Here is a 25,821-nt window from a genome sequence, read left to right on the forward strand (position 1 = left end):
ACCCTTTGAGAAAAGGTGCTTTTTTGACCTTCTGTTTAAGGAATAATTGTATCCTGTTTGGTGACGGTAGTGTTCCATGATTTGCAATAATACAATCTCCAAAGAAATGAAAGTGTGGAAAGGTGCAAGGAGGGCTGGGACCTTGTAGCACATTATAAATAAGAAATTTCTAAAGGCAAAAGCGTGCAAAGAATGGAGACACAGATACGGGCTAGTGTCGTGACAATGAAGAATGATAGCAACCATGTAATCCTTGAAGAATCTGGAGAAATCAAGGGAAGCACGTTCTATTGGATGAGTCTCATTCAGTGAACTTATAGGAGGGCAGGATCAAGAGTTCTACTAGATGTGCAGACATGGGTGGTGTGGAAAGAAGCTCCTAGTGGCCAATGCTAGTTCATTTTTGCTTTTGTATTCTTATTGCCTAAATCATTGTCTGCCACTAGATGGCACTTAATAAAAGCTTCCCAATTGATTGAATGCTTTGTTGGGAAAAAATACCCCAAGTGATGAGACCGCAAATCCATTTGAGTATCCTATCAAAAGGTAAGCTTAAAAATGGACCCTTGGAGACATTAAAATATTGTTGTCTTTTAAATATCCATTAATCAGAACCTTGCAGAAGGAAATGGATTTCATGCTATAAAATGAATAACAGGCACTGTATTTAAACACATGTGGAAGATTGTATTTTGTCTCTCTTTGATATTCTAGAAAATAAATGTAACTGATTTTTGTTTGACAATTAATAATCAGATATGGCTTCTATTTATCATTGCTGCTAAAATGATGTCTTTCAATTTGCAATTAATTTGAAAAAATCTGATTCTTTTGTAGGGAAATGAATAGCACCTAAGAATAGTTAAAATAAATATCTTACCCTTTTTTTGTTTCTTTAAAGATTACTTTCCTGCACTCGCTGCTGCTGAGGACAAATTGGCCTACAAATGTTGATAAAGATCCATTTTAGTTGGTTTTGATGGCCAATCACTGGTAAATGGTGCTGAGCTTATGCTTTACAAAGATATTAGACACCCTTTTTTCCTGAAAGATGCCTTTTTGTCCTTGTCTTCCATTTTATTTTTAGCTCCAAATATAGCCCTATACATCCATCTGCTCACCAGCATTTATTAAGGGCCTACTATGTGCAAGATTTGGTGTTAGTGCTGAAGATATACAGAAGACAAAGGAAAAATAGAACCAGTCTTCAAAAAGCTTGTATTCTTAGTGAATGAAATAGAATAAAAATGAAATGGTTTTTGAGTGAAATAAATTCATTTAATTTAGTGGAATATTTTTAAAAAATAATTTAAAAGATAATTTTTAAAATACCTTGATTTTTATACATATATATATGCCAAGATATTGGCATAATCTTTTGAGATATCTGGGTGTACATACACACACACACACACACACACACACACACACACATATATATGATTTTTAAATGTGGATTTTTTTAAATTTTAAAAATTTGAACTAGTGAATCTGATTCTTATTCTTGCAAAGTGAAATTTATGTACTTATCTATGTGTCTTTGTCCCTGGGGTCATTGGCAAATCAGATGCCACCTAGTAGTCTTGTTTTCTTCATGAATGAGCTCCCTGGCCTGCATTCTAACTCAAAAATTATAATTACTTTAAAGAAATTGAGGAACTCCTCTCCCTATTATCTCTAACCACTCTCTCTGAAAGTACACACATCCACACTTAGGACTAGTTTTTATCTGATGAGGAGGATACAATAAGAAATTATGTGCAGTTTAAGTCAATGAGAATTTGCCAAGACATACTGTGTACAAAGGCTCAATACTGGGGACACAGACAAAAAAACCAAAACAAAACATTTCTGTCCTCAAGGAGCTTATATTCTACTCTGTTAGTATAACATGTAATAAAATAAGTGAAGTTGAGGGGGAAGAAGGGACTATTAATCAAACAAGACCTGGACAGAAGCATAATCCACAGGACTTGGGGCCAACACTGACTTTGGAGTTAGAATATCTCAATTCCAGTATCACTTGTGTTATTGACCATCTCTGTGATATGAACAAGTTCCTCATACCTTCCCTATCAGAAGAGGGAATGGGGCCGAATGGCTTCTTGTATTTAAATCTGTAATCCTAAAATCTCCAATAGGAGGTGACATCTCAGTGGAGCCTTGAATGAAACTTTAAATCCTAAGTATTAAAGGGATAAGGAGACTGAATTCCTTGTATGAAGGGCAGCCCAGATCTGAAGGAAAATGTTCAGAGAACAGCAAGTAGATAGCAAGTGGGTAGAGGTAAATAATGACAAAGCCACATTTGGAAGGGCTTTAACTTTGAGCCTAAAGAATTAATATTTTAGCCTAATATAAAGGGAATAGTTTTGTGGATAACCAAGAACCATGCTTTTGTTGGGCAGGACCAAGATTAGATAGGGATAAAGGTTTGCTATTGTGTTTTGTTTTGTTTTAGTTGTAGTTTAAATAGTTTAGAGGATGCCCTGAAATCAGGAAAATTAGAGTTCAAATGCAGCCTGAGGCACTTACCAGCTGTGTGACCCTGGGCAAATCACATTACCACTGTTTGCCCCAGTTTCCCCAACTGTAAATTGGGAATAATAACAGCAGCTAACTTGCAGGATTGCTATAAGGATCAAATAGTGCCTGGCATATAATAAGCACTTAATATATGCTTATTCCCTTTCCCATCAGAAAACCAGACTGGAGAAAGGAGAGCCTGGAATAGGTTAGGAGGGAGGATATAAGGAGATCTTGTAGGAGGAAGACAAAGAAATGTAGGAATGATAGAATGTAATCAAAGTCTTTGTGCATTTCTAGATATGTATAGTTAGAGATACTACCATCTTACTAATCACTTGGGCTAGAATTCAGTTACCCTTGGGCTTCTTATTTTCCTTCTCTCCCCTTGATACCCACTTGTTAAATCAAATTCTGCATCATTTGTGTTGGTCTATTTGTCTCTTTTTTCTGTAGTTTTAAATTTTATTTTATTTTTAATTTATGGAATAAAACAAGCAATCTCATAACAGTGTAATAAAAAGATGATTGCTCACGTAACTACAAATTCATTATGTACAACTTGATATTCCTTTTAAATATATAATAATTTTTTTCTCTTCTCCCACCCTAAAGGTGGGATACACACACATATGTAAAATTATTTTACATATCACTCTGTCCCTGGGTTTATAATAGTCAAAATGACTTATTCACTCAAAGTCATTCTTAAAACAATTTTGCTGTATACAGTGTTCTTGATTCTGCTCATTTTGCCCTTCATTATTTAGTACAAATCTTTACATAATTCTCTAAGATTATTGATCTCCTTTGTTATGGCACAGTAGTATTCTATCACAATCATATACCAAAATTTGCTTAGCTGTTCTGTTTGGTTCATCCATTTATCTTTACTCATATGACCAGCACTCTAGTCCAAATCTTTCTTATCTTTTGTTTGGATTCATCTAACAGCATTTTAACAAGACTGGCTCCAGCCTATTCTTCACCAAAAATTATGCCAAAATAATCTTTCTAATGCTTAGTGCCTATGTTATTCTTCTGCTAACAACATTCGGTGGCTCCCTTTGGCATATAGGATAAAAGACAATCTCTTTCTCAGCCATTCAAACCTCCCTTGATATGGCTCCAACTTTCTAACTATTTCATATTAGGCTTCTTTGCTGACACCTTAAAGCTAACTTGGCCTACTGGCTATTCTCCAAGTATCTCTGGCTGTCTCCTGATTTTATGCATTGACACTGCTGTACCCCACTGACTCCTGCATAGAATATATAATCTCTCTGACATTCAGAAAATATCCTTCTGCTGCTTTAAAGCTCATCTCAGGAGGCCTGTGCTTCTGTGAACAATCCTCAAATTGTCTCCCCCCCAATTCCCATAGCTAACAAAATGTTGTCTTCTAGATTTTTACAGGAGTTTTGGTGTCTCCCCCATTGTCTTTCATGCTCTAGTTTCAATTGTATTGTATTTTTTTTTATATATATATTTTCACCCTGTTGAGGACTGAAACTTGGGTTTTTTGTCTTTGTATCTTTAATACTAGTTTAGTACCTTGTATATAGTAGGCACTTAATAAATGTTTGAATTGGACGTAGAAGAGAGAGATTTTGCATATCATCTTTTCAGGGGACCACAGATTTCACGGTAAAAAGGGATCTAAAAAGCCATATAGTCTAAGCTTTTCCCATTCCACATGAAGGAACTGAAATACAGACATGTCGAGGGACTCATCACCCAAAGTTACCACATGTAGTAAATTACCGAGCCAGAATATGAACTCAGATCCAAATCCATCATATATTTCCGATTTTCTTTCTTACCAACCCCTTCAGCAAATGAAAATACTGAGAAGCAGCAAAGGGTATTTGGTCACCCAACAGAATTTAAAATTGGGTCTCAAAAATGTTATTGATGCCTTTTTAAAAAATCAGTCCTCCCTGGATACTTCCACCTCTTTTCTACCATGAAAGGAACCTGTCCTTGTAACAAAGAAAACTGGCTAAGCAAAACCAGCCTCTCCACTGAACAGATCGTATTTTGAATGTAGCATCCCCCATCTCTCTAGGATGAAGAATGAAGTGTTTCCTTCTTTCTCTTTCAGATCCCAGAGTATTCCTTTACATTCATTTCCTTTTAATAGGAGTTCAGGTCTTTGACTCCTGGTCCAAAGTTCTCTCTGTGTGTCAGAAAGCTTCTTATCTAATTATAATTTGGCAGGGATTTGTCAGCTGGATTTTTTTTTCATAGACACAGTTGCTATTTCTGAAACAGTTTAACAAGGTTGCCTTGCTATTACCCACTCCATAATGGTGTAACAAATGAGTTAACATGCAAAAAGTGCTTTGGAAACCTTAGAGCACCTTATAAATGCTGGCGATCAACATGTCTCAACTCTTTTACATTGTACTAAATCAGCAATCATTTTTTTATGGACCTACTATGTGTAAGGAATTGTATTTAGCACCAGAGCTACAGAGATAAAGAGCATAGGCATGGCTTTCCCATCCCTAGCTGTTTCTTTGATTGTTCTTCCTGGTCCAGAGGAGTAGACAGCCATCTTGATAACCAGCTTCCCAAGCTCCTCTTGGGAAAACAAAGTGCTCCGAAATTAAGAGCCGTGTACCATGCCTGGTGTTGAAATGAAGGCAGATGCAATTGACTTTGTCTTAATAATCTCATTTTCCTAAGTGGATAGCATTTCCCAAATATACTATCTCAAAACCAGAGCCATTTCCAACAGCCGTGAATCACTGGATCAGAGCTTTATCTTTGCCTAACAATTTCAGGGAAGGGAATTTGGGACATTTTTTTCCTTTTTTTTTTTTTTTTTTTTTTTAATTTCCTCCTTCCTGGGAATTGAGTTCTTTCATTAGACAATAGAATGGAGAAACTAGGGGTCTGAGAAACTGAGTTTAAATCCTCATTCTGACATGTATGGGATTAGGTAAGTCATGTGACCTTTTTTGTCTTGAGTTTCTGCTTAGTGATATGATTGGAAAAAATGAGCTCCAAGATCCCCTTCAGCTCTAAATTCATGTTCCAGGGACCTTTGGTTGATCATGTGCATTGACATATCTGCAATAATACATAGTTTGGGATTGAATATTCTACTGATCTCTCTTGGGATAGACCAGTTTCTTTTGGGTTTTGGTGAGGCAGTTGGGATTAACTGATTTACCCAGAGTCACAAAGCTAGTATTAAGTGTCTGAGATCGAATTTGAACTGAGCCCCTCCTGACTTCAGAGCCAGCACTCTATCCACTTTGCCGTCTAGCTGCCCCCCATAGATTAATTTCTGATACTGGAAAATGTACATTTTCAGCATAAAGAACTTCTTGGTTTTGGTTGTTAATCTCAGCTGTTTAGATTATGTTACTAAATAGGGCAATGGATGGAAAATATTGGACTTGACATAGGAAGGCCTGCGATAAATGACTTTGGGTAAGTTATTTAACACTATTGCTTCAGTTTTCTCATCTGTAAAATGGCATAATAGTACCTGCCTTCCAAGGGGCTTGTGAAGAAAAATAAATTAATTACCTTGCCAAGACCTTGGCAACTTTAAAATGTCATGTAATTTTAGATTACACTATATCAATTATATTTAATTTAAAATCATTGTTACTATTTTGGAGAGAGAATAGTCTCTATAGTGGAGAGAGTGTTGTATTTGGAGTCAGGAAGAACTTATAAATCCTACCTCAGATCCTAACTAGCTGTATGCCTCTGGGTAAGTTCTGGGTAAGTTTTTTAACCTTATCTGCCTCAGTTTCCTCATCTGTAAACTAGGTCTAATAATAACATTTATCTCACAAGGTTGTTTTGAGGATTAAAAGGAGATAATATATGTAAGGCATTTTGCACATCTTAAAGCACTACATAAATGCGCGCTTTTTTGTTTGTTTTGTTTTGTTTTGTTTTGTTTTGTTTTCAACTTTCTCGTTTCTTTTTTCTTTTTTTTTTTATTATAGTTTTTTATTTACAAGTTATATGCATGGGTGATTTTACAGCATTGACAATTGCCAAACCTTTTGTTCCAATTTTTCCCCTCCTTTCTCCCACCTCTTTCCCCCCCTCCCAGGGCAGGTTGACCAATACATGTTAAATATGTTAAAGTATAAATTAAATACAAAATAAGTATGCATGTCCAAACAGTCATTTTGCTGTACAAAAAGAATCGGACTCTGAAATATTGTACAATTAGCCTGTGAAGGAAATCCAAAATGCAGGTGGGCAAAAATAGAGGGATTGGGAATTCTATGTAATGATTCATAGTCATCTCCCAGAGTTCTTTCGCTGGGCGTAACTGGTTCAGTTCATTGTTGCTCCATTGGAACTGATTTGGTTTATCTCATTGCTGGAGATGGCCATATCCATCAGAATTGATCATCATATAGGATTGTTGTTGAAGTCTATAATGATCTCCTGACCCTTCTCGTTTCACTCGGCATCAGTTTGTATAAGTCTCCACAGGCCTTTCTGAAATCATCCTCCTGGTCATTTCTTACCAAACAATAATATTCCATAACATTCATATACCACAATTTATTCAGCCATTCTCCAATTGATGGGCATCCACTTGGTTTCCAGTTTCTGGAATGTTTGCTTTATTAATAATAACCATGATAGACATAGAATGCTTAAGTGTCACATAGGCCTTTAGTGCCAAATCTTATTTGATCTGCCCCATATCCCTAGGAAATAGATACTACAGGTCCCAGCCCCTTCAAATAAGATACTGGAAAGTACTTTGCAAACCTAATAGCACTGTGGAAGAATTAGTTAGTAAATGAGGCAGCACCTTCCATGTGCCAGACCTAGTGATGATGTTGTTATTTCACAGATGATGAAATTGAGGTTTAGAAAAGTGAAATGACTATTCCACTGCCCTCTAGTTAGTAAGCATCAGAGGTAGAACATTAATCTCGGTTTCCAAACATTGCTTGAGGTAGATACTATTTTACTATGTATCTTTTTTTTTGGTCATCCATTTGTGTTAAATCTATATTTGGACCATTTAATCATAGTGAATTTTGCTAAGCAATTTGAAGTTGTCAGTTTTCAGTGGATAGTGCGCCAGATCTGGAGCCAGGAATATCTGAGTTCAGATCTCATCTCAGACACTTTCTTGCTGTGTAATCCTAGACAAATCATTTAACCCTGTTGGCCTCAGTTTCCTCATTTGTAACATGGGGTGGAGAAGGAAATTGCAAACCACCCCAATATCTTTGCCCCCAAAAATCCCCCAAATGTAACAAACCCAAAGGGGGATCAGGAAGAGTTGGGTATGATTGAAATGACTGAACAATAAAATAACAGAAATGAATGTTTCTTGGGCATCTTCAGTCTCCAAGATTAAAGCTGCTTCAGTTTCCTAAAGTGGTGGCAAATATTAATCACTTATCACCTTGAATGAAGAGGCTACTGTCTGAAGTCATAAATCTACTTGCTGCTTTAGATGCAGTTACTGTTATATATATATACTGTTATATATACTGTATATATATATATATATATACTGATATATATATATATATATATATATATATCAGTATTATCACCACCATATATAATCTGTACAATATCTTTTGTTTCCTCTAAGGATTTTTCCCCCTGCCCTCAGATTTTGAAAATAAAAGCTTCATTCACTAAACCGATGATGTACTTTTCATCTCTCTGTTCTGTTCACAGAATCTCAGAATTGGAAGGAATCTCAGTGACCAATTAGTCCAACTTATGCCCAAAAGGAATCATGCCTGTAACATTCCCAGCATTTGGTCATTTAGTCCTTGCTCAAAAGCTTCCAGTGAAGGAGTCACAGCATGTACATCTTAAGGCAATCTATACACTGCTTAGGTTTGTTTCTTCTCACCCCCCAATCCCTACATTAACCCAAATCTTCCTCTTGTAGTGTGTGCCTAATAATATTCCTTGTTCTCCCCTTTGGAGCTTAAGAGAACCAATAGCTTACTCAACTACTTGACAGTTCGATCTGTTTTTCTCTAGTTTGCCCACTTCTCTCTAATAATCCTTTGTTATGAACTGAAGTCTTTCACCATTTTGGTTGTTTATTCCTCTGGATATTCTTCATCTTATCAGTGTTTTCTAAACTATAGTGGCCAGAAGTAAATACAGGTCTCCTGCCTGTAGTATGCCCAAAAGGACTATCCTTATTTCTGAAAACTTTATATCTCTAAATGAAGTCCTGGATCACTTTTTGGGGGTGAATATATCACATTGTTGACTCACTGAATTTGCAGTCCACTAAATTCCCAGATCTCTTTTAGGTAAACTGTTATCTAATTAAACCTGTCCCTGATTATGCTTTAATTGGGATGTTTTGAACCCAAGTATAAGACTTTGTACTCCTCCCTATTTCATTTCGTCCCTTTTGATTCTGCCCAATTTTCTAGCCTGACAAGATGTTTTTGACTCCTGACTCTTTCATCCAATATGCTAGGCATCCCCTTTAGTTTTTTGCATCTTCTCCAGCATCTGCAAATTATAGTATTTCCTAGCTTACATCTCTCCATATTTTTCACAAGATTATCATGAAATCTTTATCTGTTGCTTGAAAGAACTCTTTACAAACTGTAGCCATTTAATAGTCCTGTTAAAAAGGAAATGAGATTTATTTTGGCATGACCAGTTCTTAAGTACACCATCCTGAGTTGTGATCACAATCTCTTTTTCTTGAGGCTTCTTCACCATACTTTTCAAGTTCTATAGCTAGCCAAGATCTATACTTAGGATCACTGGTTGATAGTTTGCAGGCCTGCTTTTTTTTTTTTTTTTTTTTTTTTTTTAAACCAAGACATTTGCCTTTCTCCTCTCTGGCAATACCTCTCCCAGGATTCATAGATTTTCAAATATTATTGACCATGGTTCAACAATTATATCTGCTGGTTCCTTTTTTTTTTTTTTTTTTTTTTTTTTTTTTTTTTGAGTCAAGTATATAATTTGTGTGGTCTAAAACATTTGAATTCATCTAGATTCACTGCTGGATTCACTAGATAGATAACTTATGCTATCATTATTTAAACTGGATATCAATTCTATTTGTCATTTTGGTCTTATCATTTCTAACTCAGGGGACATTTTCTTTGTCAGACAAAATGGAAGCAGAGTAACACTTTAGCAGCCCTGCCTTCTCTCTTGGCAGATATTCTCCTCTACCACATGTACACACACCCCTGCCATACCCATTGCCTTAAATTGGGCCATAATTGGGGCCCTAAATCCTCTTCCCATTCCCAGCCCTCAGTTCTTAATTTCTTTGGCAGTCTCAGCTCATCCTTAAGTGTAGCTTCCCCAACACCATTCCTAGAGTGCTGTGCCCTATTTTTGTATTTATCTTCATTTCTTGCACTTCTTCCCATTACTATACATATATTTTAGAAATCTGAGCTGGTTCCTGGATTCTCAGATTCACATCAGTTCCTTAGAAAAGTGACTATTTTTCTTTCTCATTAGGATTTTATTTTTCTTTTTATAACTTTAAAGTCTCTCATTGCTTCTTGGATTGACTTCCTCTGAAGGACAGTTAAAAAACCTATTCTCTCCAAACCCAGGCTATGTAACAGATTATGCCTAGCTTTATTGTCTAGTACAAATTATAAGAAAGAATGGCATTTCCCTCCTAAGATTTCCATCATTTTCATCCTTGTAGAGTCCCTTCCTGTATTTGAGAAGTAGATCTAGAGTAGACTTTCACCTTACTAATCTTTTGCTTTTTGAAAGATATCAAAGTAATGTAGAAGATTAACTGTTTTGTTTGGAGAGGGAGGGGACAGATGGGAAAACAAGGGTTACTTTTCCTGTGTTTTGTTTAAGTTTGCCTAGGAAATAATATGGCAACTATCTTAAATGATTATGACTATATAGTTTTCTAAATATGGGTCATAACATTGTAGAAAATCTGATATCTAGATGGTTCTTCAGTGGCTTTTACTCCAATTCATATAGGAAAATGTCTTTCACTATAACATTTGAAAATTAATCATCCAGGTTCTGTTTTGAGAGATAAAGACAGATACAGATACACATAGAGAAACAGTGACCTCCAGCAAATGTCTGAATAACTGAAGTCCCCTAGAACTTTTGTATCATATTTCTATCCCATGGTTATAATGTTTCTTTATCCAGCTAGGTGCTTTACAACATATTCTGTTAAAAAAAAAAATTATGTTTCTCCCTCCATTGATCATTTCCCAAATGTTGTCTATTGTGCTTCATCTCCCACCTCCAGGTACTGATTTTTTTTCACTTAAGTATAACTGATTTTAATATATAATGTTATTCCACCTCCATTTTCCCCAATTCTATTTCTTTTGAATAACGTATACCTATCCAAAGCCTTTTTCTTCTCCTTCTTCCTCCAGTAGATAAAAATGAGTTCAAGTTGAAGTTGGAATTTTCCATAAGGATTGTCAAAGCCATAAGCGTCTCTTTATTTTTGAGTATTAAAGCCCATTACTGTTTTTTTTAATATCTGAAAAGGAATTTAGAGATTATTTTATTACCCTGTGTTGTTGCAAGAATCAAATGAGATAATTCTAAAATTATTTGCACAGTATCTGGCATATAGTAAGTACAGTATAAAAATCATCATCATCATCACCATCATTATTATTATTTTATTTAATTCTCTCTCTCTCCTCTTGCCTCACCCCCTTCTCTCTCTCTCTCTCTCTCTCTCTCTCTCTCTCTCTCTCTCTTTTAATAGAAGAAGAAGCTATGATCCATAATTCCTTAATACTTTGTGTTATTAGGTCAAGTTAAAAATCATAAGCTATGTTCTATGATGGGGACTATAGGTATAAAAGCTGCATGTGATGTCAGACTTTTTAAATGTTTTGGTTAATTTTGCTGAACTATTTTTGCCTCTTTTTAAAAATTCTTCATTATAGAGATAGTCCTTAGGGGGAGTGTGTGTGTGGGGAAGAGGTATCGATGTTTTAGGAACTGTAGGTGATATGACAGCAAAAGAGATCAATACAAATTTATTTAATAAAAACATCCTTTAAATGTCCATTTTTCTAAGACTGGATTTTCAGTGGACGCATTCTAACCTTCCCAAATATAGCTTTAGCTTCAAGGATCACAAAATTTCAATAACCCAAGAGAATAATTTCTTCTTTTTATGTGTATGTTTTTAATAAAATCATTGATGTATTCAGTGAATCTTGTAGGGAAGATACAAGCTACATTTCTGTTAAGTTGGCATCGGTCTGAAAATTTGTGGTTTATATAATAATAGCTTCAAGAAAGAAATGTTGTCCTAGAAAGCAATTAATGCAAGAATAACCATAACTTGTATATGAGCAAAATGGATTGTTTGGATTCCTGATAAAATTGTATTTCACCTTAGAATCGTAGCTTTGACATTGGAAGGAACATTTAGCAAGCCTTTCCCATTGTTTCTCTCTATTCACTGAAAGACGAGGGAACTGAAACCCCAAAAAGTCAAGTAATTTGACACAGAAAGTGACAGGTCCCCTTGCTTTAAATTCAGTCCACTTTCGAGTACACATCACTCAACCTTCTATTAAACCTTCTTTTACTTTATGAACAAAGAGCCCATGACTGTTAAACTGAGTATTGAATTCTTCCCTTTCCCTTCTTCATCTTTTTCTGTTCTAGTCTGCTCTTTTGTTTTCTTTCTCTAGTTTAGGATAGTGGTTCTCAAAATATGGTCTGGAGATTCCTGGGGACCAAAATTATTTTCTAAGATGTTTTAATTTCCAAAATGTACCTATCAGGCAAAATGCACATAAACAAAATCTGTTGGGGGGGGTGTCCTTATTTTTTAAGAATGTAAAGAGATTCAGAGACCAAAAATTTTGAAAACTAATTATCTAGGATAGGAAGAGAAGATAGAAGAAAAAGGGAGGAAAATTATAATTATTATTTGATAAAAATATATGTAGCAATTTATTACTTTATAAGTGACTGAGAAGATCTTCATTGGAAGCATCAGGTATGTAAATAGAGAACATTTTCTTAGATTCCTGCAGTGTTAAACTTCTGTTTTTATTTCAAGTTCATTCACAGAGAATTGAATTGTTTCTTGAGTGCCTGCTATGACAAAATTACAATGTTAGTCTCTGGAGGGATGCAGCAATGTGAACAAATCCCTGCCCTATTGATGTTTTCAATATAGTTGATTGTATAGCTAGTAATATGGAGATTCCTCATATGTATTTTTAAAATTAAATTTAAAAGCCTTAATTTACCAACCTTGCTACTTTGTAAACCATATGCTTCCCAACTGGTTCTTCTCTTCTAGAAATTGATAGTCCCCTTCCCTGACATTGTACATGTCAGAGGGTAATATGTAATAGATAACAGTGATACTGTTGGAGCCTTGGAAGGAGCAAGACTGCATTTGTTCTTTGGGATTTTATTTTTTTTCCAGAAACAATGCTAAAAAAGAGACTTTAATGGGAATTTATGGTTTTCAACAAGAATAATCTCCATAAAATTTGAATATGATATATTATACCCTGAGAGCTGAGAATAATTGTATAATTTTTAAATGTGAAACTATGGAAACAGCTGAATAGAGATAGTCAGGTGCCCCATGAATCCATTTTTCATGTGTTGGTTGAATTCATCCATCCAAATTTAATTCTCCTCATATATTTTTTAAAAAAAGGATAGTTTTTAGCTACTTTAACACCATTATTTGAACCAGGCTGTTTCTCTTATTTTGGAGTCTCTAGAGCCTACAAAGAATTGAAAAACCAAACTAAAAAGAGTAGGCCTCATTTTCTTATTTCTCAGTAGTTTGGTTTTCTCCTGGCCCTTGTATCCCATGGCCTTCCCTATCACCATGTTGCCTTATTTTAGTGTTTAAGTCTGAGTCCTGCCTTTGAAGTTGCATAAGATATAATTAATTGAGACATGGTATACTTTTTACCCCAGAGTGGAAGTAGAATATTCAGCTGGCCAACCTGCATGAATAATCCATCACTGAGAATCATTAACCTACCAGACAAGCTACAGTAATTGATGTCTTTATGCACACTGTGGAAATGTTGTCATCATTCATTTTTGCAGCTGGAAAATATTATTCCTATTATTATTTTTTATATAAGTCCTGCATAGCCTGTAGATAACCTATCGATGAGATTCACTTACAGTTGAACTTCGAACAGACTAGTATTTATAATAATATTTTATTTATTTCCTTTTAGGATATACAAAGAGCGTGTCTGTGTGTGTGTGTGTATGTGTGTATGTGTGTGTGTGTCTAGGATTTGAAATCTAGAGCTGGGAAGGACCTCGGATCTACTCTAATTCCTAATTTTACAGAGCAGTATAGATGTGTGTATATATGTTTGCATGCACATGAGCACACAGATAGATTAAATATTTAATCATTTCCTTATTCAGTTAAGAACCTGAAAACAAGCAAAAATGAGCATCCCAAATAAGAGCCATCAAATCTCTGTAGGCCTCTCAAATGACAGTCCCTTCATCTTTTACATAGAAGCCTATTTGTTCTTTCTTCATGTAATTATTTCTACTAAATCAAGTTTTTGGATTTCCCCGCCCCAAACAAATAAGAAAATGAGTGAGAGAATGCAAGCAGTAATAGCTAAAAAAAAAAAAAAAAAAAAAAAAAAAAATTGGTCAAGACAGGGGTAGTGTTGGGAGGGGGAGGGGGAAGAAAGCTCCAAGAAAGGAAATATACACTTAAGAAGCAGAGAGATGATTGAATTTAGGGGCACATGGCATTTTAAACTGCATTAGCCACTGAGGACATCTCTATTCATGGGATTATATTAAGGAAACTTGAAAATCATTTGATCTCAGAGCTCTAAACCTGGCATCTGTAAACTTTAAAAAAAAAAAAAAAAGATACCAGATTTCAATAGAATTATTTTGTTTTGTAATCCCATTCATTTTACTTTACACATTTAAATATATATATATTTCTGAGGAAAGATCCATAGACCATAAGAAGGCTCCATGACACAGTGAAAGTAAATAACCCCTGATGTGCTTCAAATTCCTAATTTCCCACATAGAGAAAAAAGGACCAGAGAGATGATGATAATTCACCAGTGCTATCTAAACAGTGAATGGCACAGGGAGGATGAATTAATTAATCCCATGATAATTCCTGTTCACATCCTCAAATGGTCAAGAAAAAGATAAATTACATTCCATTTAATTTAATAAAGAATTGAGAACATTGGAGTCAGAGAAGCAAGGAGTTTACTCCAGCTCTTAAGAGAGTCTTGGCCTTTTTTCTATCATGGACTCCTTTGGCAGGCCAGTTGAAACCCATGTCCCCCTTCTTAGAATAGTATTTTAAGCGATTGGCAGAAATGATAAATTTTAATAGAGGTTAAGGAAAATAGAGATGTATTTTTTTCAAAGTCATTGGTGCCCTCCCCTTTCCCCCAGTCTGTCTCTGAATTCTTAGTAGGAAACCAGCTGCTGATATTTAGGTTTTCATGACATCTGGAATGCACCTTAAAGTTCACCTCATCCAGCATTCATTTTTGACAGATGAGGAAATGAGGTGCAGAGATATTGTGAATTGTCCAAGGTCACAAAAGTAGTAAATAACAGATGGAATTCATTTCTACCTCCACCTTGCTAGTATTTTTTCTTGCCACTCCACTTTATAGCCCAGGGTGATAATGCACAATATGAAATAAGTACATTAGTCTTTGTGATACAACGTGTCACATGAGCACTGAAGGTACTGTCATTATCTGCTAAGGTGAACAGGGGAGACTTCCCAAAAGAGGTGGCATTCTAGGCAGATTTTTTAAAATGGATATAATTTAACAGTAAAAATGGGGAGGCAGAAAATGTAGCCTTAGTGGATGTCTGAGGAAAGATGTCAAAGATAAAACCATAGGATTTCTGGGGCAAAAAGATAAGCATGCTACTGCTGAATGTGGAAGAATGGGAGTTAAAGTATAAAAGATAAGATGAGAGTAGGTAAGGCCTCTAATGCCAGGCAGAGAATAGTGACGTTTACTTAAGAGATAATGAATGGGGAGTCACTGAAGAGTTTTGAACAGAAAAGTGATGTCACCAGATTTGTAGGAGAGTTCTTGTAGTACTTTGAAAGATGAATTGCAGGTAGTGGGCAAAGGAAAGAGAGAGTGGATTTCATTGAAGCTAGTTGCCCAAATGTGAGAAGTATCTATTTTTGATCTTGAGAAAGTCACCTAAACTCTCACAGCCTCAATATTCTTTTCTGAAAAATGAGGATAGTAACAGCACCTATCTCACAGGGTTGTCTTGAGGCTCAAACAAGATCATATTTCTAAAGTGCTTTGTCAACCATCATAGAAATGCTAACTTTTGTTGTTATTGTTGTAAGAATCCAAGAAACTGGTGAGAAGGACTTGCAGTAGAGAAAAGAGATATGAGAGATATTTAAAAGATGTAGACAGTGCTCCCTGATAGCTCTAAACATAGATACAGAGACAGATAGAAACTGGTGGATGGATGGATGGATGGATGGATGAGTATGTGGATAGGTAGATTGATTGATCTACATATGTATGAAAGGAGACAGAAATAACAACAAAATTAAAAATCTGGTTGCTGAGCAAATGTTAGAATTACAAGAAGAAAAGTCAAGTTAGTAGTTTAGGGAAACACCAGTAAGTCAGTTAGGGTGTGTTGAATTTGATGGGCAGATGAGATCCTGAGGTAAAGCTCTTCTGGAAACAATTGGAGTTACATTAAGGAATCCTGCATTAGTGCAAGAATGTAGAGGATTGCCTCCTAAATGTTTCCTTGCCCCTTAGCTTCAGTTTCAAATGCAACAGAATATGAGCTCCTCAGAGCTTGGGGCTGTTCTCTCCTTATATTTGTGCTCCAAGTCCCCAGTATAGTTCATGACAAGTAGGAAGCACATAATGTCACCCTGATTGGCTGACATAAGAAGTGATTCATGAATGATTAATCAAAAGACATTCATTGAGTTGGGTGACCTTGGAGTTATCCTATTAGAATGGCTGGTGCAGAAGCCCAGTTCTAAAGATGAGAAAGGTGGTGAAATGAAGGTTCAGTATATTCAACTTCGCAAGAATTTAGTGGTGAGTAGAATTTGAGAAAGATTGATAATTGAATGGTGCAGGAGGATCAAGAGAAGAGCTTTTTATTTTATAAGTAATAATGGGGAGACCCAAACATATCTGTGGCCAGATAAGAGGAAGCCAGTGGTGAGAAAAAGATTATCATATCATGTCAAAAAGCATTTATTAAGTGCTTACTGTATGTGTCAGGCATTAAGTGCTGGAGATACAAAGAAAGGCACGACAGAGTCCTTCCCTCAAGAACCTGATAATCTCATGGTTTAGACAAGAAGCGAACAACTCTATAAATAAGCTGTAGAGGATAATTTGGAAATAACAGCAGAGGGAAGGAACCAGTTTTAAGGAGGAACTAGAAAGGTTTCTTACAAAGGATGGGATTTTAGCTGACACTGAAGATAAGCCAGAAGGCAGAGATGAGAAGAGAGTCCTAGCTATGGAGGATAGTCAGTAAAAATGGCATGAATTTGTATCTGCTGTAAGGAGGAGCCAGACTCACTGAATTACAGAGTACATGGGGAGGTGTAAGATCTAAGAGGACTGAAAAGGGAGTGTGTGTGTGTGTGTGTGTGTGTGCGCGCACGCACGTGCACACAAACATGCACATGCATATGGATCTAGTCGGGCATGGGCTAGTTATGAAAGGCTTTAAAAGCCAGAGGATTTTCCATTTGATCATGGAGGCAATAGGGAGCCAAGAGAGATTAAATGATTTACTCAAAGTCACATGTAGAGAAATAAAAAAATAATAATTCGGATGATTGCAAGAATAGTTTTGCCTACTTTAAATGAACCTAAAATAGGAAAGCATCTTCCTAGTAAAATGAATCCTATAATAATGCCAAATTTCCCCCCTCTATTTTGTTTTTGCTTTTTTAGGGATTCATGGTAGTTCTTTTAGGGGTAAACTATGTAGTAAATTTCAGATTTTATCTGTCAAAAATGGTTTAAATACAACTTTTTTTCCCAATAAAGAGTCATAGAACTCCGCATGTTTGAGCTAAAGGGGATCTTAGAGATATTTTATCTAACCTCATTTTATAGATCAGAAAATAGAAGTGACTTCTCAGAAGTCTCACAACTTATCAGTGACATGTTGGATTGTCCCAAAAAGGATGAAATATCTCAGTTTTTCATTTTGAAGTTAAATTAACTTTTGAAACATCATTCTCTCCAAACAATCAGTAATGGATAAATTTGCCTAAACCAGATGGAAACTTTAAGATGTGTGAAATACATATGCTTATCCTGATGATGATATAGACTTAACAGTGAGTAACACTGAGAGTGATCAGCAGAGATTGCAGACAGATAGATTGTGAATGATATTTTTAAGCTGTTGATTTTACTGCCAGAATAAAACTAATTTCAAGGTATCTTAAGATGGAAGAGCAGCTTAGAGATCATCTAGGCCAAAGGAATCCAACATGCTACCCAGCCAACACTCTTGAGTACTACCCAAAAATATAATCAGGAAATATTTAACAAAATAAATAAAAACAATAAATCACAGAAAATGTTAATATGTGGTTTTCTAAGTCAATATGTAGCCCACAGGAATCTGTATATAGAGCTTAGTTGGCTGGGTTCTCTTTGGATTTGACACCATTAATCTAAGCCAGTCTTTTCTTAGAGGTGACTCTCTTTGCCACCTCCTTTTCCATAAGTAGACAGATCAGCATAGCCAAAATATTTATACTATATTTACTTTGGAAAAAATAGAAAATGATGCCATTGTGATATGAATAATTAAAACAGAAAAAAAATGTAGGGTGACAGTGCAGTTTAAGACTATTTACAGTCTTTTAAGAGGAAAGGAAAGTGAGGAGCATTAATTTAGCCATTTAGACATACTTTCCTGAACATGTATAACTCCTAGGATGAAAATTTCTTCCAACTATGCCAACTAGCAACTCATCTGCCACTTCATTTTAGAGAATTGTTTAATATCTTGTAGAGGTCATATTGGCTAAGATGATGGGAAAAAATAATGAGGAATGTTGAAGGGGATGTGGGAAAACTGGGACACTAATAAATTATTGGTAGAATTGTGAACTGATCCAAACATTCTGGAGAGCAATATGGAACTGTGCCCAAAGAGCTTTCAAACTGCGCATACTTTAATTTAGCAGCATCTCTACTGGGCCGTATCCCAAAGAGATCATTAAAAAAAAAAAAAAAAAAAAAAAAGGACCCACATGTGCAAAAATGTTTGTAGCAGCCGTTTTGTAGTGGCAAGGAACTGGAAACTGAATGGATGTCCCTCAGTTGGGGAATGGCTGAGGAAGTTATGATATATGAATGTTATGGAGTGTTATTGTTCTATAAGAAATGATCAGCAGGATGATTTCAGAGAGGCCTGGAGAGACTTACATGAACTGATGCTAAGTGAGTAGAACCAAGAGAACATTGTACATGGTAACAGTAAAATTATGTGATGATCGCTTCTGATGGATGAGGCTCTTTTCAACAACGAGGTGATTCAGGCCAATTCCAGTGGCTTTGTGATGGAGAGAGCCATCTGCATCCAGAGAGAGGCCTGTGGACACTGAATGTGCTTCACAACATAGTATTTTCACCTTTTTTGTTATTGTTTGCTTGCATTTTGTTTTCTTTCTCATTTTTTCCTTTTTAACTTGATTTTTCTTGTGCAGCATGATAATTGTAGAAATACATATAGAAATATACTTTAACATATTTAACATGTATTGGTCTACCTGCCATCTAGGGAAGGGGGTGGGAGGAAGCAGGGGAAAAGTTGGAACAGAAGGTTTTGCAAGGATCAGTGCTGAAAAATTACCCATGCATACATCTTGTAAATAAAAAGTTATAATAAAAAAAGAAATATGTATAGAAGAAGCAAACATGCTTAACATATATTGGATTAATTGCCAACTAGGGAAGGGGGTGGTGAAAAGAAAGGGAGAAAAAAATTTGGAACACAAGGTTTTGCAAGGGTGAGTATTGAAAACTATCTATGCAAATATTTTTAAAATAAAAAGCTTTTAAAAAAAAGATGATTTAGAGGTTTAGAAACTTATCTGTTTATATGTGTATGTGTATAGTTTATATGCACATATATATAGTTTATATATATGTACAGTGTATAATATATACAGTATATAGTTTATATGTGTATAGTTACACAACTATTATGTGTGAGAGGCAGACTTGAAGTTGTGTTTTCCCCTGTCACACTGTTCTTTATACTGGTCATCATATAGCACATAAACTAGAACTTCTTATTTGGTTTGCTTTTGCTTTTGTTCTTGACAGATAAACCAAATAAAGGCTTCAGAATGTCTGGTTTGTGGTCATTTAAGCATAACAGTCCAAACAGGTCTTGGGAGTGGATTTGTTAGCCCAGCTTCTTCATAGATCTTGTGGGATTTCTTTGGCAGAGAATGTTGAAATGAGTTGGACACAGAGCTCAGGATCCCCATGGGGTGAAGATAGGAATTGAAAATAAATCTGTTTGAAAATTGGGTGGTGGTCTAGGACGATAGCCTGCAATTCAGTCCCAGACCCAAACAGTTCAAAAAAACCTTAAATCTTAGTCTCAGGGCTAAAACTAGCTTTTGTTCAGCTTCCTTTGGCTAAATGTGGTGGTTTATAGCCCTAACTCAACCTTCCCTTATTATACTATGACTTTCTAGTCAGGTACCTTAGCAAGCCAGCCAGTATGGCCAGTAGAATGCCCTGAAGAGATGAAACTTTGGAAACTCACAGAGATAGAGGGAGGATACAAAGAAGAAAGACTTGGAGATATGATTGCAAGAGAGGAATTGACCCAATAACAGCAGTAGGCTCTGACCAGAATCGGGTAGGAATTTCCTGCCTGACAACTTGTGTATACATATATGTCCTCTATTTGTTTCCTACTCTGTTAAAATAATCTATTTGTCTTTCTGTCCTCTAATCTCTCCTTTTTCAAATAGTTGCCAAAATAATCTTCCAAATGCATATGTCTCTTAGGTGTTTCTCTGATTCTCTGAAATCATTTTTGATTCAACAGACATGCAAAGTATTTTGCTTAGTTGCTTGAGATATGTGGTGCTCAGGGAACTTGCATGTTTATAAAAATGATGGAGATCTTAGGATTTACCACTCACCTGGTAGTTTATGTGGACACAAATGATTCTATGAGAGGGAATCTAGAAAACATTGTTAAAGATTATGAAATCTTAAGCAAGAAGCCAAACACACACATAAAGGGCACATGTGGTGTTTATATTGCTTCCACCCATGGGAAAGCAAAGACTTCAGAAGAGTGAAGAGTGGACAGCTGGTTAAGAAGATGGTATGTGAGAGCACGATTTGGATTTCTTGGTCATGGCTTAAAATATAGGAATAATAGGTTTCAGGCCAGGCCTAGAGTTCACCCATTAAGTACAATTTTTTTTGGGGGGGAGGGGAAGAGGAGCGTGCTGGAGCTTTACAAATATAAATTACAGGCTTTTAAGTTGATTAGGGAAACGATGGAAAACTTCTGTGTATACCTCAAAATATATCTTGATAGCATATATGTATTTATATGCATACATTTATACATATACACATATCTTGATTATATGTGTGTGGATCATATAATGTGTGTGTGTGACACACACACACATATGTTTGTCTTGATAACAGAGCAACTACACCCTAGAAAAAAGGATAGTTAAAGATGCCCAGCTATTCATGAGAGACAAAATCCAAGAGAGGAGCCAATGATGTATGTAACCCTTGGTCTTAAAGGAGGAAATAGTGGTTTTCTAGATTAAGAAGCAATACTTCAGTGAGTAAATCCAGGCAATGGAGGGGAGATGGGAGAAATGGAGTCGTAGTGTGGGAGTTCAGTCAGATAAGATAAATCGAAGGAAAGAGTAAGGAGATGTTGTAGGGATGTTCTACAGATCATACAGAAAGAACATATAGATAGACTTATAAATGAGATTATAAAGTTGGCATGGAGACATGGCATAGTAGTGATGGAGTACTTGAGCTTTCTGGAAATCTGACAGAGCTTACTGCTTTTGTGAAATGAATAGAAAGTAATCATTTACTTGTTTAAGGAACTTGTGCCCCAAACTTTGAGCTTTAAAGGACTTACTGTAATTGATGAAGAACAATAAGGGAAGAAGCTAAGAGACAGCTCTCTCTTTGGCTGATTTTTTTCTCTACCTTGTAGCTGCCTCTAAGGATAACTTGGGTACAGATGTTCACAGATGTGTTTATAAAAGAGTCTCTGCTTCTTGTACAAGTACTCCTGGGTATTGGGTTACCACAGGGAAATATATAGTGAGGATTCTTAAGTAGCGATAAACAAACAGTACAAATTTCTTTTTTCTTTGAATTTTTCCTTTTCCTCTTTGCCCTAATCAGTCCTCTAAACTCATAACACTGCCTTGTGGTTTGGACTTCTTTCAGAAGAAAAAGTCCCCTGAAAAAGAAATGTATTTGAGATTGACAGACAGATAATCCCTTGATATACCAGTGACTTCTGTTTTCACCCTTGAACATCATACGGGAACCACACTTTAAGTTACTATTCTTAAGATTAACTTTAGACCTAAAGGAAAGTGAGCTCAGGCTGAAGAGAAAAAAAAAAAAAAAAGCAACTCTCTTCCTCGTGGACCTGTGGTATTTAAATTAATTTCATGAAGTCCTAAGCAAGAAACCCAACATGACTGACTCTAGGTTACCAGTTATAGGCACACGATAGAGGTTCAATGTCTGGGTGAGCAAACACCTTAGCTTTAGCCCCTGCTGTTCCTTAACTATAGTGTACATAGTAAGCTGGATTTTTAGAACTCTTGGCCCTGAAAGGCTAGGGTTCCCCTCTTTTCCCTTTCTCTCATCTTCTTTAGCTAAGAGGAAAGTTCAAGAACTTCTATTGCTTGGGCTTTTGCTCTACTACTACTGGAACCATGTAGTTAAGGCTGGGCCTGATCTGGAGTTGTAGTTCATCATTGAGTTCATTAGAATTCTTAAGTAATTTCAACTTGTTTTTCATTTTATTGTATTTGTTAATATATAAATTTTCTTACTGGTTCTGCTTATTTCCTAGCTTTCCCTCAAACTATCCCTTTCGTGATTTCTTATACTAAAATAATATTCTATTATATTGATACAACATAACTTGGCCCTGCATTCCTCAGGTGCTAAGCACCCCCTTAAGTTTCTAGTTTCTTACTAATTTGAGACAGACAGACAGCACCTATAATTATTGTTGTACATATAAGACCCTTTCTCTTTCCTTTATATCTATTGAGGTTCAAAAGAGAGACCCCAAAAGGTTGGGGTTACAGCCCAGTATCACAAATGTCTCAAAAGAATTCCCAGGCTTGAACCCATCTCCAAGTCAAAGGGCAAAATTTATTATAATTGTAACACCAATTGAAGCAAGCTAAGTTCCAAAAGGATTTAAGCAAAGAATCAGGAGCAAGAAGATAAATTTATAGGAAAAGACTGAGATCCAATTCTTCATGTCTCACTGACTTGCTAATTTTATGGCTTAAAGGTGGAACTGAGGAGTGATCTGGTGCACACCTCAATTTTGAATTTTGTAATTTACAGGTGGGGTTGAGGAGTAGTCTGGTATGCACCTCATCATTTGTCTTTGAAACCCTATTATCACTGATCAACAGATTGTCACCTGGCAGTCAGCAATGTTTGTAGGACCATACTATAGTATTCCTAAGGCCAGGAGACTTTAGGATCATTGACAAATAGATTATTAGAACAATTATACTCCTAAGGTCTGGGGGCCTTGGGATTACTGCTATATTTTTCTTAGAAGCTGTGCCCTTACAGGCCTAATAAAGATATGGCTGGCTCAAATAGTATATATACCATTTAGTGATGTTTGGGAACATACTTATTGATTGCATTCCAAAATGGCTGGACCAATTTACAGATCCCGCAGCAGTGCACCAATTTGGCTGTATTCCTGTGCCAGCATTTGTCAGTTTCTCTTTCCTGGCGGTTTTTACAAGTTTGGATACGTGAGAGGTGGAACTTGAGGGTTTGATTTTGTTTTTTGCATTTATTTAATGAAATGAGTTGAAGCATTTTCTCATGACATTCTTCCTTTAAGAACTGGCTGTAAATATCATATCCTGTTATGATTTATCTACTAGAGAATAGCTATCATTCTTAAATATTTGAATATATGTGTGTGTGTATGTGTGTGTGTGTGTGTGTGTGTGTGTGTATTTACATCTTGGAAGTGAGAATTTTATTGGAAAAAATTGCTGCAAATATTTTTCCCTACTTTTTTCCCTTCTAATTTCAATTGCATTGATTTCATCTGTTTAAAAACCTTTCAATTTTATGTAGTCAAAAATGTGAATTTTATCCTATGTGATCCTCTCTATTCCTTGTTTGGTCATGGGCTCTTCCTTTATACATAGCGGCAAAAAGCATTTTTTCCTTGTTCCTCTAACTTCTTTATGAAGTGATTTTCTTTTAATATGTAGCACATGTATCCATATGAGTTTATTGTGGCATACAATGTGAGATCTTTGTCCAAACACAATTTGTGCCAGACTGCTTTCTCATTTTCCCAATAGTTTTTGTGGAATGAGTCCATACCTTAGTAGTTGCAGTCTTTAGGCTTAATAAACATTGTTACTATGTTCATTTCTTTCTGTATGCTGGGTGTCCAATTTATTCCACTGATCATTTTCTCTATTTTTTAGCTAGTGTCCATTTTTCCCCCACCTAGTCTTTTTTCTATCAGCTTAAAGCATTGCCTCAATGCTGGGAAGTCTGGGCTTGATTCTTTCTTCTCATTCATACTGACCCTAAATCATTTAACCTCTTATTTGTATATATTTTTCCTTTTTTTAAAGCTTTTTTATTTTCAAAACATATGCATAAATAATTTTCAACATTTACCCTTGAAAATCTTGTCTTCCAAATCTTTTTCCCTTCCCTTCCCCGCACCTCCTCCCCTAGACTGGACATAATCCAATATATGTTAAACATGTGCAATTCTTCTATATATATTTCCAAAATATCATGCTGCACAAGAAAATCAGATCAAAAAGGAAAAAAAAGTGAGAAAACAAAATGCAAGCAAACACCAACAAAAAGAGTGAAAAGGTTACGTTGTGATGTAAACTCAGTCCCCCCCAGCCCTCTGTCTAGGGGCAGATGACTCTCCTCATCACAAGATCACTTAAGCTCTTGTTATCCATAGGCATCTTTTAGATTATATTTTACAAGATCTCCCTCCACATTGGAGAGAATAGTCTTATTAACAGGGTGGCAGATACACTGTGGAACCATTTTGTTACTGAAGAAGCATGTGCTTTCAGTACTCAGCATGGTGAGAAGGAAGATTCACACATTGTTCAATTGTAATTTTTGGAATCCCTTGTCAGAAAAATAAGTAACCTGTGGTTGATTAGACCATGTAGACAGTTATTGGATTTCTGTGTCCTGCCTGTTTTTTTCCTAAGTACACTCAGTGAGTGAGACTGAAGCTTGATGAGTTTTTCTTCTGTGGAGGGAGACAGTTCCTTGTGTGCACTTAAGCAGCCCCAAAAGGTGGCTTAAAAGAAGGGAGGAAAATGTGCCTTTCTTGGTGAATAGGGCACTTAGTAAAGCAGAAAGATAGAACAGTTATTTAAAGACCTACTGAGTGATTAACTAGATCTTTCCAAAGGAATTCATTTTTTCCTAACAAGTTCAATCTCCCACAATCAAGATGGGTGACTTTAGTATGAATCATCCTCCATTAAAGCTGTGGCATGTTATTAATGTTTGAGGAATATTTTTATTTATCTGTGTGTCTGTATTTGACCATCTTATGATATACTCAATGTAGAGTTCCTGGCAGAGAACTTCCCTTACAAGGTAGTGGTGGGGAGTGGCCTAGGAAAGGGAAAGGAATAACATTAAGTGGCTCCTTTGTACCAAGCATCATGTTAAGATCTCATTTGATCCTCAAAAAAGCCCTGAAAGGTAGATTCTGTTATTTATTCCCTTTTTACTGATGAGGAAACTGACATGCACAGAGATTAAGTTACAATTTCATGGTCACATAGCTAGTAAGTAACAGAACCAGGATATGAACTATGAACTGGATTCCTCTCACTCCAGAATTAGTCCTGTGTATGTCTACCACACCATAATTACCTGGCAGCAAGAACCCAATAGAATCAGAATTTTTGCTGGATTTCCTTCCACTTTTCTTCTCTGTTTTTATTTGTTTTTATTCTACTTTTAT

At 35.9% G+C, this 25,821-nt stretch overlaps 1 protein-coding gene across 2 annotated transcripts in view; it reads left to right on the plus strand.

Moving 5' to 3' along the window:
• The window catches only part of SERPINI1 (serpin family I member 1), a 100,499-nt gene that overhangs the window by 6,310 nt on the left and 68,368 nt on the right, over nt 1–25,821 (plus strand). The window lies entirely within an intron of this gene.

The sequence above is a fragment of the Sarcophilus harrisii genome, chromosome 3, assembly GCF_902635505.1.
Source record: "Sarcophilus harrisii chromosome 3, mSarHar1.11, whole genome shotgun sequence".
Taxonomy (NCBI): Eukaryota; Metazoa; Chordata; class Mammalia; order Dasyuromorphia; family Dasyuridae; genus Sarcophilus; species Sarcophilus harrisii.